Source organism: Numenius arquata, chromosome 18 (genome assembly GCF_964106895.1).
Source record: "Numenius arquata chromosome 18, bNumArq3.hap1.1, whole genome shotgun sequence".
NCBI lineage: Eukaryota > Metazoa > Chordata > Aves > Charadriiformes > Scolopacidae > Numenius > Numenius arquata.
Genome location: NC_133593.1, coordinates 1,364,046 through 1,377,388, shown reverse-complemented (window position 1 = coordinate 1,377,388; position 13,343 = coordinate 1,364,046). Strand labels below are relative to the sequence as shown.

The 13,343-nt window shown below is 49.0% G+C and overlaps 1 protein-coding gene and 1 pseudogene across 3 annotated transcripts in view; both read right to left on the bottom strand.

Annotated features, from left to right (window-relative positions):
• Positions 1-13,343, bottom strand: part of CALN1 (calneuron 1) — a 138,395-nt gene that overhangs the window by 100,259 nt on the left and 24,793 nt on the right. The gene's annotated exons all lie outside the window — the stretch shown is intronic.
• LOC141473472 (U6 spliceosomal RNA) lies at positions 4,284-4,384 on the bottom strand (annotated as a pseudogene).

Sequence of the window (13,343 nt, the reverse complement as noted above, 5' to 3'; positions counted from 1 at the left end):
CTGCTCCCACCAAGGTCATGGAGAGTCTGAAACCACCATCAGCCAATGCAGAGCTGAGGACACGATGGAGACATGGCAAGTGCCTCTCCGAGTGGGTGGGAAGAAAATGTCAAAGCTGGCATCAAACTGATGTGTTTAATCCCTTTTAGACCTAAACCAGACAGGTTCATAACCCTCCTGCCTCAGAGTTTCTCTTCTTAGTCCATTCTTTTATTTGTTTTGCTCCCACCCCATCAGAGCCTCAGAGGCCTCATGAACAAGTGCTGCAAGAGGTAAAAGGGAATGCAGAAAGTTGATTACTAATGAACCACATAAATTATCATACTGGTGATTACCCAAAGGACTAAGGTTCAAAAGAGCCTCTTTCTTCTCCATCATCAGTTCTCAGTCTGAACACCCACACCAGCCTGGGGCCAGCCCACTCACACAAGCAGGTTTGCTCAGGTGCATTATAAAATGGCATGGGACTGGTTTCATGCCGTCAAGAGCTGACATTTCCTTGCCACCCAGCAGACAAGGGATACCAGTATTACCCATGCTCATGCGCACAGATGGAAACATGAGGCTATGTCCCAGAAAGCACCCCATGATGAGACGTGATGTCCGGTCTTTTAGCACTCAATTAGGGATGCACACTCAGGCTGCGAGGATGAAACTTTCTCCAGGAGTTGGTACTAAAAAGCTTTCTGTTAGAAAGAGAAATAGACCCTAAGGAGATTAGTCAGTTATCCGATTTCTTCAGCTACGGAGACTGAAAGCCCAGCTCTGTCGATGGGAATTTTGTTCCTTGTATCAATGGGATCAGAATTTCACATTTGCAAAATAAGCACGTTTTACTTTGAAGACAACAAGTCTCTTTCCAAGCTGAAAGCAGCTCTTCTGTTGGCTAGACAAGGAGGAGGACATGAACCCTTCTGCCTCTCAAGAAACGCTCCATGGGCAGCTTCTCCATGCAGCCAAGGAGTTGGAAAATTCAGGGATGTGCAATGTTTGGCTATAAACATTGTTCTGATGGATAAACACACGCTGTCAAGGTCAACAAGTTACCAGAAGAGCTTCTTATTTGCTGAGACTTAACACTGCAATTCCAAACCTGAAGTTGTGTGCTGCAAAGCACCCTGGAAAGCGTTAGAAGGCATAATAACTGCGCAAAATACCTCCAAACAGCAGCTTCAGGCTTCCGTTATTGCAAATAAATGCCACTGGAGACATCACCCAGTGCATTACAGAGTCAGCACTTTCCCACAGCAAAACTCCTGCCGTGCCATAGCAACACGCACAAGGTGTCCATCGGGCACATATAATCCAGCCAAAAGCCTTGACTCACTGCACCGTTACACAGAAGACAATAAACTTAACCTGCAGTAAAATTCCTCCAATCACCGGCTCAAAAAAAACCCTCTAAAAAACCCAGAACAGCTAATGATAAACAGCTTTTAAAGCAAGAGGCTGCTTGTCTAATCCAATATCCTTCTGCATTTTTATTATGTGACCTTCTCCCCCAAAAAGGACACATAAGCCTTACCCTTATTGATAAGAGTTACAAAAACCAAAGCACGTCCCCCGTTTGCTATTATCAGAGCAAAAAAAGGGAAGGCAGAAGAGTGACGGACCTTAGCTCAGGACAGCAGGAAAGCCTGAGGCCAGAACCTCTCTCCAGAGCCCTGTATTTAACCAGCCTCTTTATGTGCTTTGCTTCCATTTCCTTGCCTCGTATATTCCACCTTTTATTGTGAAAAATGAGAGAGAGAGAAAAAAAAAGAAGATGGGGAATACAGCAAAATAAAGCTATCGAGAAACAAGCCTGGAAGGCAACTGGAATGAACTCTGAAGAAGTCATTAGCTACCTAACCTCTTAAGCAGCCCCAAAATTGGGAGGTGGTAGGGAAAGTGTGCTTTCTTTTTGCATCTCAATCCAAACCAAACCTTGTATATTTTTACTGCTCAGAAGCTGGGCTGAAACGCCTGTTCCTCGTGGGCTTGCCAGCAGACCAGGCTCAGCTCATGGGAGCTGGGCAACGAAGCAATTAAAGCATTTAAGAGGCCACGTGCCAGGTGGCTACATTGAAGGATTCCACGGATGTCAAGTTGCTGGTCTCAAAGTGGCTCAGTCATGATGCCACCAGGTTTGGGGCTCCTCGGTCAGGATGGGAGGGATTGCTGCGGGTCCCTGCCCAAACCTCCTTCTCACCCCACCACAGCACCTTGCCGTCACCTTGGCTGGAGAAGAAACATCACAAGACAATTTGTCTCCTGAAGCACTTTCACCGAAAACACAGATTCGGCATTCTCTGAAACACCTCATCAGCTCGCAGCAGCTGCACGAGCTGCGTGTCCCGGCTCCCGCTGAAATAACATGCTTTGGTTTGACTCTTTTAATGGAAGCCCGTGACTTGGCGAGCCAAAATCTGCAAGTTTGCCACACCTTCAGACCAGAAATAAGTTAAAAAGTTCAAACTCTAAATGAAACACTTTGTTTTGGAACAGATGAGATTTTTTTCCCAGCTTCCGATTCATGGGGAAAAAAATGCAAAAATAAAAATGTGCTGATTTGGCTCAAACTGAAATGGATCCCCCCACTTTTTTCTTTCTTTTTTTTTTTTTCATTTTTTTTTAAATTGCTGGTGAACTGAAAAATCCCATATTTGCACAGCTGAGTTCAGGAGTCAGCGCCTGTCCTAGGGCTGTTTAGTCTCATTGACAGCCCCAGAGGTACAGACTCCGCTCCTACAGCCTCAGCGACCAGGGACAGGGCTACCTCTGGGGCTTTTACAGAGGGAAACCTGAGCCCGTGGCACGTCCACCTCCCTGAGGGACAACGCAGGAGAACACGTCATTTCAGCGATATCCTCCAACTCTTGCTCTATTTTCTCATTTTCCCCTTCTGCAACACTGAAATCAAATTTACAAAGCAGTGACAAGCTACATTTAAGTACGCGTGATGGACATTTCATCCATCAGACACATTGGCAAACACAGTTTCACATTTCAAAGGCAGAAATTACTGTGTCCCTGCAAAGCACAATTTACTCCTTATGTGCAAACATGAAGAATTGCTGAGGAAAAAAAAAAAACCCACTTCAAATCTTTTTTACCTTCAGGAAGTAACAGCAATTACAATCAGTTACACAGCCATATTTCTTCCCCCTCCCCATCCAAACCTATTCACAAAATCTCATGCCCTGGATTAGATTTAGTTGAAAGAAAAGTAATGAGATTTGTGTTTCCTAGCAAATTAAATAGAAATTGCCCAAAAGAATAATCCTAAAATACAAAATACTGCCTCATCCCACATGTTGCTAATAGGCTTGTGTTCTAATGGCTTATTTAGAAAGAGGGACTTTTCTTAAATGACATCTTAATGATGTGAATTCAAGAACATGAGAGACAAATATCTTTCACTACCGAGGCTTTAGATTTTTCCATATTTTTTTAATAGATTTCTTATCAAAATAACAGAAACATTTTATGAAATGTTTTGTGCTGTTCTGCAGAACTTAAGATTGAAAATTCCAAACGCTAACGTTTCTGAAAGTTGTTTTTCTCGCTCTTACTTGTCTCATGGTTGTTGCTGCAAAGGGCTGCAGCACTGCCTGTAACCCCTCAGCTCCGGACAGGACACGGCGTGGGACTGAGCACCTCGCTACCTGTGAAACCCATCCAAATTCCATGGTCTGGCCCCATCTACTCTTCTCTCTGCTGAATGGTGTCAGGACTTTGCGTACTGGGTCCCTGAGAACACCAAAGTCCTCAGTCTCATGTCACAACTCAGTCTGAGTGTTGCTTCATGTGATGCTCCCATGGGCCCTGCTGCCTGTCCCACCAGCACCACTGCGGTCCTTCTTTCAGTCCTCTCATAGAATCACAGAATGGTTTGGGTTGGAAGGGACCTTAAAGATCATCCAGTGCCACCCCCTGCCATGGGCAGGGACACCTCCCACCAGACCAGGTTGCTCAAAGCCCCATCCAACCTGGCCTTGAACCCCTCCAGGGATGGGGCAGCCACAGCTTCTCTGGGCAACCTGGGCCAGGGTCTCACAATTTTAACAGTAAAGAATTTCTTCCTAATATCTCAATCTCCCCTCTTTCAGTGTCAAACCCATCCCCCTTGTCCTATGGCTCCCCTCCCTGATCCAGAGTCCCTCCCCAGCTTTCCTGGAGCCCCTTTAGGGACTGGAAGGGGCTCTAAGGTCTCCCCGGAGCCTTCTCTTCTCCAGGCTGAACCCCCCCCAACTCTTTCAGCCTGTCCTCATAGGAAAGGTGCTCCAGCCCTCTGATCATCAAAAGATATGGAATGCTTCACGAATTTGCATGTCATCGTTGCGCAGGGTCCATGCTAATCTTCTCTGTATCCAATTTTAGTATATGTGCTGCCGAAGTGGACCTGGGGCACAACAGTCATTCAGTGTGGAGATGAACTGGAGACCAGGGCCGACAGCGAGGTCCTGGCTCAGCTCATCCTCCGCAAACCCACCACGGTGCCCCCAGAGAGCCCCTGGCTGAGCCCTCTCTGCCGCAGGGAGCACAGCCCTGCATGGAGCAGCATCACCCAGCCATGAAGGAGGTGCAGGACCTTGGGCTGACCTTAAAACCATAGTTTTAACTGATTTCATTTGGAGAGTGAATAATCTGAGCCAGATTGGCATCAGCCTTAGGAACTGCAGTGATTTCAGCCCGTGCACCATCCACTGCAGTGGCTGCTCTGGCACCGAAGGCTCACAAAGCATTTTATGAACTACTACTCTCTGCCTGGCTCTGGTGAGCTTTGCTCCACGCTCTGTGCTCCTGGGCACATCCCTGACATGGGAGCGGAGAAGCAAAGGTGGCTGAGCTCTAGCTGTGCTCCTGTGTGCCCAGGAGCATCCCTGTACCCGCATGGCCATCACTAGCCACGCTCGCTGCAGTCCTGCGCAGCACCCACCTCCTCAGAGCATCACGGTCACCCCGGGAGATTTGCACCCCTTTGTTTTCACAGGCAGGCAGGAGCTAAGTCTGACTTCAAAGGATTTGCTCTGATCCTCTTTGATGTCACCAAAGCCAGTCAAGCTGGAAAAAGCAGCACTTCCCCGCTGGGCTCCTGCTCCGTCCCCCTGTACCCATCTGGCTGGCGGCTGCGGCCATGGGGTGCTGAGAAAGCCAACAAATGCTGCGCATGGCGCTGGCTGCCAGCTCATTTCCCTCTGGGAACAGCAGATCCAGCACTGGATGCAGCTGCCCAGCCCCTTACCTCCTCTCTGGCTCCAAAATCTGCCCTCTGCCCCCTCTGCTCCCTCCCGACTGGTCCTGCTGCCATCCCCCTTCTCCTCCCGCTTTCCCCAGCTCTGACTGGGGGGAACCACCCAGCGCAAATCCTGGGAGGGAACATCTTTGCACAGAACATTCAATAAGCCCAGCCTTTGCACCTATTTCTCATCTCAGATGATCTCAGGACCCACAGCTGGGCAAGGAAAGCTGGGAAACAAAGGTTTCCAGCCAAAGGGAGAGGACAGACAGGTCTATTTGTTTAATTGCCCACATTACTGTTGTCTGCCTCCCTCCCTCATCTGGACTTGCACCCTGCTGAGTGACTTCTCGCTCTGCCAAGCCACTGGCCTCCTCCTTGGGAAGATAAATGCACTTTGTTGTAAGCGGGGGCAAGGGGACGGGGACCGCAGGCAGGACAGAGCAGGCTCGGGAAGAGCAGCCGGGGGGATGGCTGCTGCCCAGGAGCCCCACAGGACCGGGATGCTGCGGGTACCGCTGAGCAGATGCCCCGACAGCCAGGCCAAGGCCAGGAGCACTAACCTTGACATCGCAGTGCTTTGAATGGCATTCACAAAAAAATACGTTCAAAAGAGCCAGGTGAAACCCTCTCCGGATCACTGAGTTTTTCTCCCTGTCACTTCTGCAGCAGCAGTGCTGTGCCAAGGCAGTATCCTTCTGTGCAAAGTCTGTCCGTCCCCCCCCCCATGTCACCAACAGGCTCGGCTGAGACCACAGGCACAGGGGCATGGGGGCTGGGGAGTCAAAGCCAAGCCGTTGCTTGTGGGGAGCAAGATCCACAGATGATGTTTGACCCAGGGGTCCTGTGGCACCCCGAGCAGTGGTGGACGTATTGCTGCCCTCCCCCTTCACAAGTGTCACTGCTGCTCGGTAAACTGAGGCACAAAAACATCAGCAATGCCCAAAACCTCCCAGTGAAGAACTACGAACAGATATCTGGTCTCCTGCTTCTCCGTATGTACATCTGACTCCTAAACCTCATTATGTAGGGGGCAAACCTATTTCTGAGCGTTCCTCTGTAGAGAGCGTGTAGCTGCAGTGCAGAACAGAGGCTTTTTGCAGATGTTTGCACTTTGGTGAGGTGGCTGCTCCGACAGAGGCAATTGATTCAGGTTTACTTACGGTTTGCTATGACTTGATTGAAGCTGACGCGCTGAAAGACACAGTGAACTAACACAGCCTGGCTAAAATATCAGTCTCCACAACATGGAGGAGCACCTGACAGTCCACAGCATCAGGACCACAAAAAGGGCACGTGCACAGCATGCAGAGCACCACAATAACCCCCAAATCCTTAAGTATTTAAAATCATGGTAATTAAAGGAGGGACCTGCAAAGCCTAATGCTGACTAACTATAAGACACTGTGTGACCGGGGACCTGGCAGCACTCACCAGACCCTCAGGTCCATCCTGCTCCTGTGCTTTGCCACCATCCACGCCAGCGCTCAGGTCCCTGCTGCTGGGATTCTCCGGCATGCTGAGCCGTTCATCTTCCAACTTGCTCTAATGGCAGCTTGACCCAGTCTTTTTCAAGCCATGCATCAGCCCCCAAGCCCAGCATTGATAAGGAGGCCCCAGGAAATGAAATAAATACTAAGTCATTTGCTTGGCACTCAGCGCCATGGAGGGGATGCCTAAGGCAGCTGAAACCCAGGCCAGATTCTGGGTTTTTGTCTCTGTCTGTGCAGTTAAATAAGAAATGGTTTGTCAGGGTAGTTTTTCAGCTGGGTACCAACTGCTTGACTCTCCAGAGCTTCTGCGGCTTCCTTGGACCTGAGGTTTCCTGCTGTGGCTCAGGAAGGAGCTGGACGGCTGAGACGCTTCCCACCCAATTCAAAAAAGAAGCACCATCACCTCCATTTCTGGGGTGGGGAAGATGTTCCCAGGCTGCCTCAGCCAAAAATCTTCTCCCATGGCACTGCCAACCCTGCTCAGACCAAAAAGCGACAGACGTGGGTCAGAAATTGGCATCTCCCTTTGCAGGGGAAGATGCTCTGGACAGACTGATCGCATCCCAAATGAGCTCACTCGGAGCTGGACCAGCAAGACAAGCTGTGCTGGGAGGTGGCCACCTGGCTGGGTGTGCGGACAGTGTCCAGCACACCAAAACCCCACCATACCCACAGCTCTCCTATGCCTTCATCTCGAAAACGGGGGAGACAGCAGTATTTTGTCTTCTTTGCTTCCCATCCCAGGGTGTTTGTCACGTCCTTATGGGTCTGGGCTGCAGTGACCTGACCCTGGGCCCCATCCTCCACAGCTAAAAGCCCCTGCCTAGGGAGTCCGTCTGCAGAACAATGAGGCAGCAGGTAAGGATGAGACCCCCGAGTCTGCACAGCAACACTTGCTAGAATGGGAGCGACTTGCTAAAGTCAGGGTTTTAAGGCAAGGGATTGAAGGAACTTGTAAAATTAATGATCCAGCCTAGAAGCTTGCATAAAAAATTAAAAATCCATATTAAAATCTGTATAAATGTGTCGCAGCAAGATTTAAATGCCTTTTAAAGCATGTTTAGCTCTTGATCTGAATTTGCTCCTTTCCCGTGGCCTGAGGCGACGCGGGCAGCGAGTTATCAGCTGGCTCCGCCGAGAGCCCGGCTTGCGGGCGAACCTGCAGCGCCTGAGACGGCTGCGAGGAGCATCCGCCCGGCATGATTCATGGCACGTCAGGGAGCACCGAGGCCTCAGCAGCACCTCGAGGTGAGAGACAACCAGCAGATTTTGAAGGAGCTGGATGAAGACACACTCTGCATCCCTCTCCCCCAACCATCTTCTTCCAGCTTGAAGAGGCTCCATCTCCACTGCAATAAGTCAGAAACCCTCAAGCCTCTGACCAAGGATATCTGAATATCCACCACCAGTAACTCCCTTGCTCGCCAGCCAGTTCCTATAACTATGTCAGCATAGCTGGAGTTCAAACAATCTCTTTAATTGTTGTCCAGATGGTGTCCCTGTAATTCTAATTTGTTGGCAGCCAATCTCAGTTTATTTATACTCTCTTGCTGTAAGGACTCTTTCCTCAGAGATGATGCTGGAGCCTGTTCTTTTATTTTGAGGGCAGGGAGTGCAGGTGACACATCCCCCCATGGCAGAGGGGGTATGGGACAGGGGGACAAGCTCCTCTGCAAGCCTTTCCCAAGGCTGCACCCAGAAAAACGTTTGTTCCCCTAGGTAATCAACCTGCCAAAGCACTGGTGCCTTGCGTAGGAATTGGGCTGTAAAGCGTTGGAGGGTGGAAATACTTTCTGTTCTGGAGTTTTTCCCCCAATCCATAGCTTTCTGCCACCTTCCATCTTTTAGGGCTACAAAGATGATCAAGGGGCTGGAGCATCTCTGTGCTGAGGAAAGGCTGAGGGACCTGGGGCTGTTCAGCTGGAGAAGAGCAGACTGAGAGGGGATCTCATCAATGCTGAGCAATAGCTAAAGGGTGGGTGGCAAGAGGATGGGGCCAGACTCTTCTCGGTGGTGCCCGGGGACAGGACACGGGACAATGGGCACAAACTGGAACACGGGAAATTCTATCTCAACACGAGGAAATACTTCTTTGCTGTGAGGGTGGCAGAGCCCTGGAAGAGGCTGCCCAGAGAGGGTGTGGAGTCTCCTTCTCTGGAGACATTCAAACCCACCTGGACATGTTCCTGTCCAACCTGCTCAGGGTGACCCTGCTCTGGCAGGGGGTTGGACTGGGTGATCTCTGAAGGGACCTTCAGAGACACCCCCCCCCATTGTGTGATCTTGTGATTCTTCCTGCTGAGGATCTCTAGTGATGAAGAAAACCCAGCACTGATCTTCAAGGCTAAGCCATCACACACCCTGGGACAGGTAACCGCAATGTCTCCATCAGCAACTCCGCTGGACACGGACCATCTGGAGCAAACGCGCACCTTGCAATAAATTAATACCCTGCAGAATATTAACACTGCACCAGATTTTATGATTTTTAAATGGAGGCTGCTTCATACCTGGAACTGCCGAGTCCCAAGGAAACCCACACTGTAATTAATATATGTAACTGGAAAATGAGCAGAAAGAGCTCGGCAAAAGTGAGAGATACAGCTGCTTCTGTCCACAGAATCTGCATAGTGATGCCGCAGTTTTATATTCAGAGACACGAAACACTATTAAAGCCCAATATAAGACATAAATTATTCCATTTCCAGCCACGATCACTCACAGTGGAGACACTGTGGATAAACCTTTCTTCAAAAAGAACTCTGCAAAAGAGAAAACGAGCTTTATACAGTCTCATCCATTTAATTAACAGGCTGCTTGCAGCGCTTACACTGAAGGGTGGACTTGGAGACCTCTGCACAAATCCATGGGCAGAGCGATGCCATACCTCAGCATGCTCCCCTTGCTCTGTCTCCTGTCCCAGGAGAATATCCTCGCAACTCCTTCCTCACCAGCAGGATGCTCTTTCTTCTTTGTTTCTGTTTCCCCTTTTCCAAGTGTTTTTTTTCCTTCCCATGGACAAAAAGCCGAGCAGAGCAGGCTCAGCCTGTTGCTGCTACATGAGTCAGTCAAGTGACTAATGCCTCTCCCCCCTGGGTTTCCCTCCGCGAGCACATTGCTTCTCCAAAACACCGTTTGATCTCACCTGGGACACCAAAGATAATCAGTCTCAGCCGCCGACATGGCACAGCCAGCTGGCTGCTGGGGCTGGAGGGAACCTGCCTGCCCCTTTACCTTCTGCGCCCATCAGCAGGATTACAATCTCTGCTAGCAAACAAGCAGACCTGGAGAAAAATCAACACCTGGGGAGAGATACGAGGAGTCGCGCAGCAGCACCAACTCTCCAGCAAGCCAGAGACTGTTTATCAAGCCTTTCTGATAACGCAAGAGTGAGCGAGGATCTGGATCAGCCACAGTCCTCATGGCTCACGGGGTTTCTGCTAAATAACAACCCCTAAACGAGACTACACGGTGACAGGGCTCTGCAGCATCACGGTCCCCCCCTTCCCAGGACTTACCACATCCGAGGACCATCATATCAGACAGGCACAAGAGGGTAAACACCCCGGATTTTGGCCTTATTTTCAGAGGCAGGGCTAGGATGGCATGGCTGTGTTTGTGATGGGGGACTATTTTAACTGGTTTTGCCCCCCAGCAGGGACCCAGCATGCCACCAGCCCCAGGACTGACCACCCGGTTGTCCTGCTGGGACTCCAGAACCAGCTCCAGCCCAAACACACCTTCAGCCACTTGGCATCACCTGCACTATTGGCATGCGGGATACAACTGTTAATTTAAAATCCATATGGGGTATCATTTAACCATGCCCTTCAAATTATTTCAAGAGCTGTTTTCCAGTATATGCTGAAGCCTCTCTTGGTTGACTTCTACACAGGAGCCCCGGAAAGAGTGACCCAGTTAAGAGCTTCTGCAGGTGGCAGAAGGGAGGTTGGGGGGAAGAAGCAGAAACCAGGTAAAGCATGTCCTGCCATGTGGTGTATAATCTCTAAGGATAGAAAAGTCCCCCCATGAGGTATATCCCCAGATCTGTGCCTTGAAGTCTACTGCACCCCAAGCTCCTGCAGCCAGCAGCTTTCTCCTCATTTCATGTGCTGCTCTGCTGACATCTCCGGTTCGGGCAAGTGAAACCATGCCCCGGCATCTCCGCTCTGGATCTCAACCATAAGGACTGTACCAAGCCAGCCAGGTAGATGTCTATAACCACAAAAAAAATAACAACCTATATATATCTCAGCCTAGAAAAATCCTTGTAGATACCTTGTAGACCCCACTTGGGGCAGGGGTACCTGGTCTAAGGCACCAGACACCAATAGCTCTTCTGCTGCCACACAACAATACTTCCTCCTGCATGGACACTGCTGATTTCAAAGAAATCTGGGTCAGGTAAGGATTTATCATGATGTCTTTCTGGACAAATAGCTGCTGCTGCGGTTCACATTTGGGTTTTCTCTGCAAGGCACTGACTAGCACGCATTTCACAGGGACTTTTTGCAAAGCCTACTTAGAATGCATGTGCCTCCCTTCAGGTGATATTTGTCAGATTCCTACTATGGAAATGTTTTTACCTCCTGACAATACCCTTTAGATAGTGCCTATGGAGGTGGATGACTCAAGCTTGACATGATGATTTCCATCCACCATTTTTTATTAAAAATACTCCTAGTGGTTTGTAATATGAAGACAGAAGCTGGTTTTTAAAGGGATGTGGAAACCACAGAGTATGCACAAATTCTGCCACAATTTTATGTCAACCAACAACAGCCAGAAAATCTATATGTAAAACAGTTCCTCCCAGCCTTAATTTACAATCTCATGCCTAGAAACCACTAAGCATATGGCAATAACATCCATCGAGACCCCACCGTACTTCACGGTCCCTAAAAGACAGGTTATGGATGGCCTGCCACTTTCAACTTTGTCATTTACTTGATGTTACAAAGTTAAGTATCGCCTAATATAGCTTTCTGCAAGTTAATTCCCTTTGTGACGGTGACAGCTTCTAAAAACCCTCACGCTACTACAGAACTGCAAATAGCAAACACCGCTGCTAGGAATAGACAAGCCATCAGCAGAGTGACCCGCTATCTCTCCAGCCTCTTTCCTTGCTGCTAGCATAGTATTTAAAGCAGGATGGAAAAACACAGAGCGGAGTTAAAGTCGACAGATGGCTGATGCAAGTCGGAAAAGTTTTCGTGGGAGAAAAATAACCGGCCAGAGAAGAGGCAGAGAAGCACCCTAAGCACGCTGTGCATTTGTCCAAAAACCCAGACTCCTTCCCCCTTATGTTACTTGAAGTCGGAAATATTTTTCATTTCCCGATTTCCCTATTATCCTTCATCCACCACCCACAGGCTGCAAACACGGAGCGTTGGTCGGTGTTCGCTGTGGGGACGTGCAGGGGGAGACACGCCGCCCCCCAGCCCTGCAGCGTCCCAGAGCCCACACGTGCAGAAATCCTTTCCAAAGCAACCGGTGCTGAGACATGCAATGCTTGACGTGGGGAAAAAAGAAAATCTGCTGGAAAAAACCCGACAGATCAGGCACTTGTTGGAGCCTTGAGCGCAGAGGAGCATTATAGAAAATTCCCACCAACTTCCCCGGTTTCAAACCTTTAATAATTTAGTACGTGTGACTGGAATTTCTCAATAGGCTGGAACTCCCTGGGGACCAAAATCTCATTGAAAAAGAAACCAAGGAGAATTTGGCATCTCTTTCCCAGCCTGTAAGATTAAATGCAAATATGTTATTGGCACCGAGCTATCACAGCTTGATATATCCACAAAGCTCCCATACACTGACATTAACTTCTCAAGAAAGAACATTTTGTTACTCACCCTGAGATAGTTTATGCTTCAAGGCAGAAAGACTATTTCTGTTTTGGGTTTGGGCAGTCAACAGTGGTACCTTCACCAATTACTAGCACACCCTGGCACTGATCTAGTCTTAGTGACAAAATACAGTTGGATACTGACTGCTGACCTAATATTACATATAATTTCCAGGTACTCTGGTAGCTGGCACACAGAAAAGTATCTCAAGCTTCTTATGCTGCTCTGGTTTTAGTGGGCATGAATCAATCCGGTACCACTTCTGTGTTTTCAGGTGGAAAATAATGGCCTGAGGTTGAGCTCTTCTCTTCTGGGCTAAGAACTGGGGCATATCTTCATGGCAAAGACACAAAGCCCTCAAAAATAGGTGTTTGTAAAGCAAAAGGCTGTCAGAAAAAAAAAATATAACTAAATTCTAACAAGAAGCCTGTGCTTAACAGGCAGAGAATAAATGGATGATTAGTTAAAGAGCTCTAACCATTCTCCCGAAGAATGAGGGGGATACTCTTTGTGAACAGAGATGAATGAACTCTGCTGCTCTCCAATTCAATAGCACAGTCATAATGGGGCACCGACCACATTAAATGGATGCAGCACTCGCATTAGCAGTGACTCGGCTGCTGCCTTCTCAAAAGGCGGCTCCTCTACACCTAATTCACTTCATTCGCCATTAATTAACAGAGATGATCCGCAGCCTCTCGAGTGATGGTTTCTCCTTGGGGAAGGGGGGGGTCTGGCCATGTGTCCTGCTGCCTCCCCCGGCTGTTTCTCACACCTCGG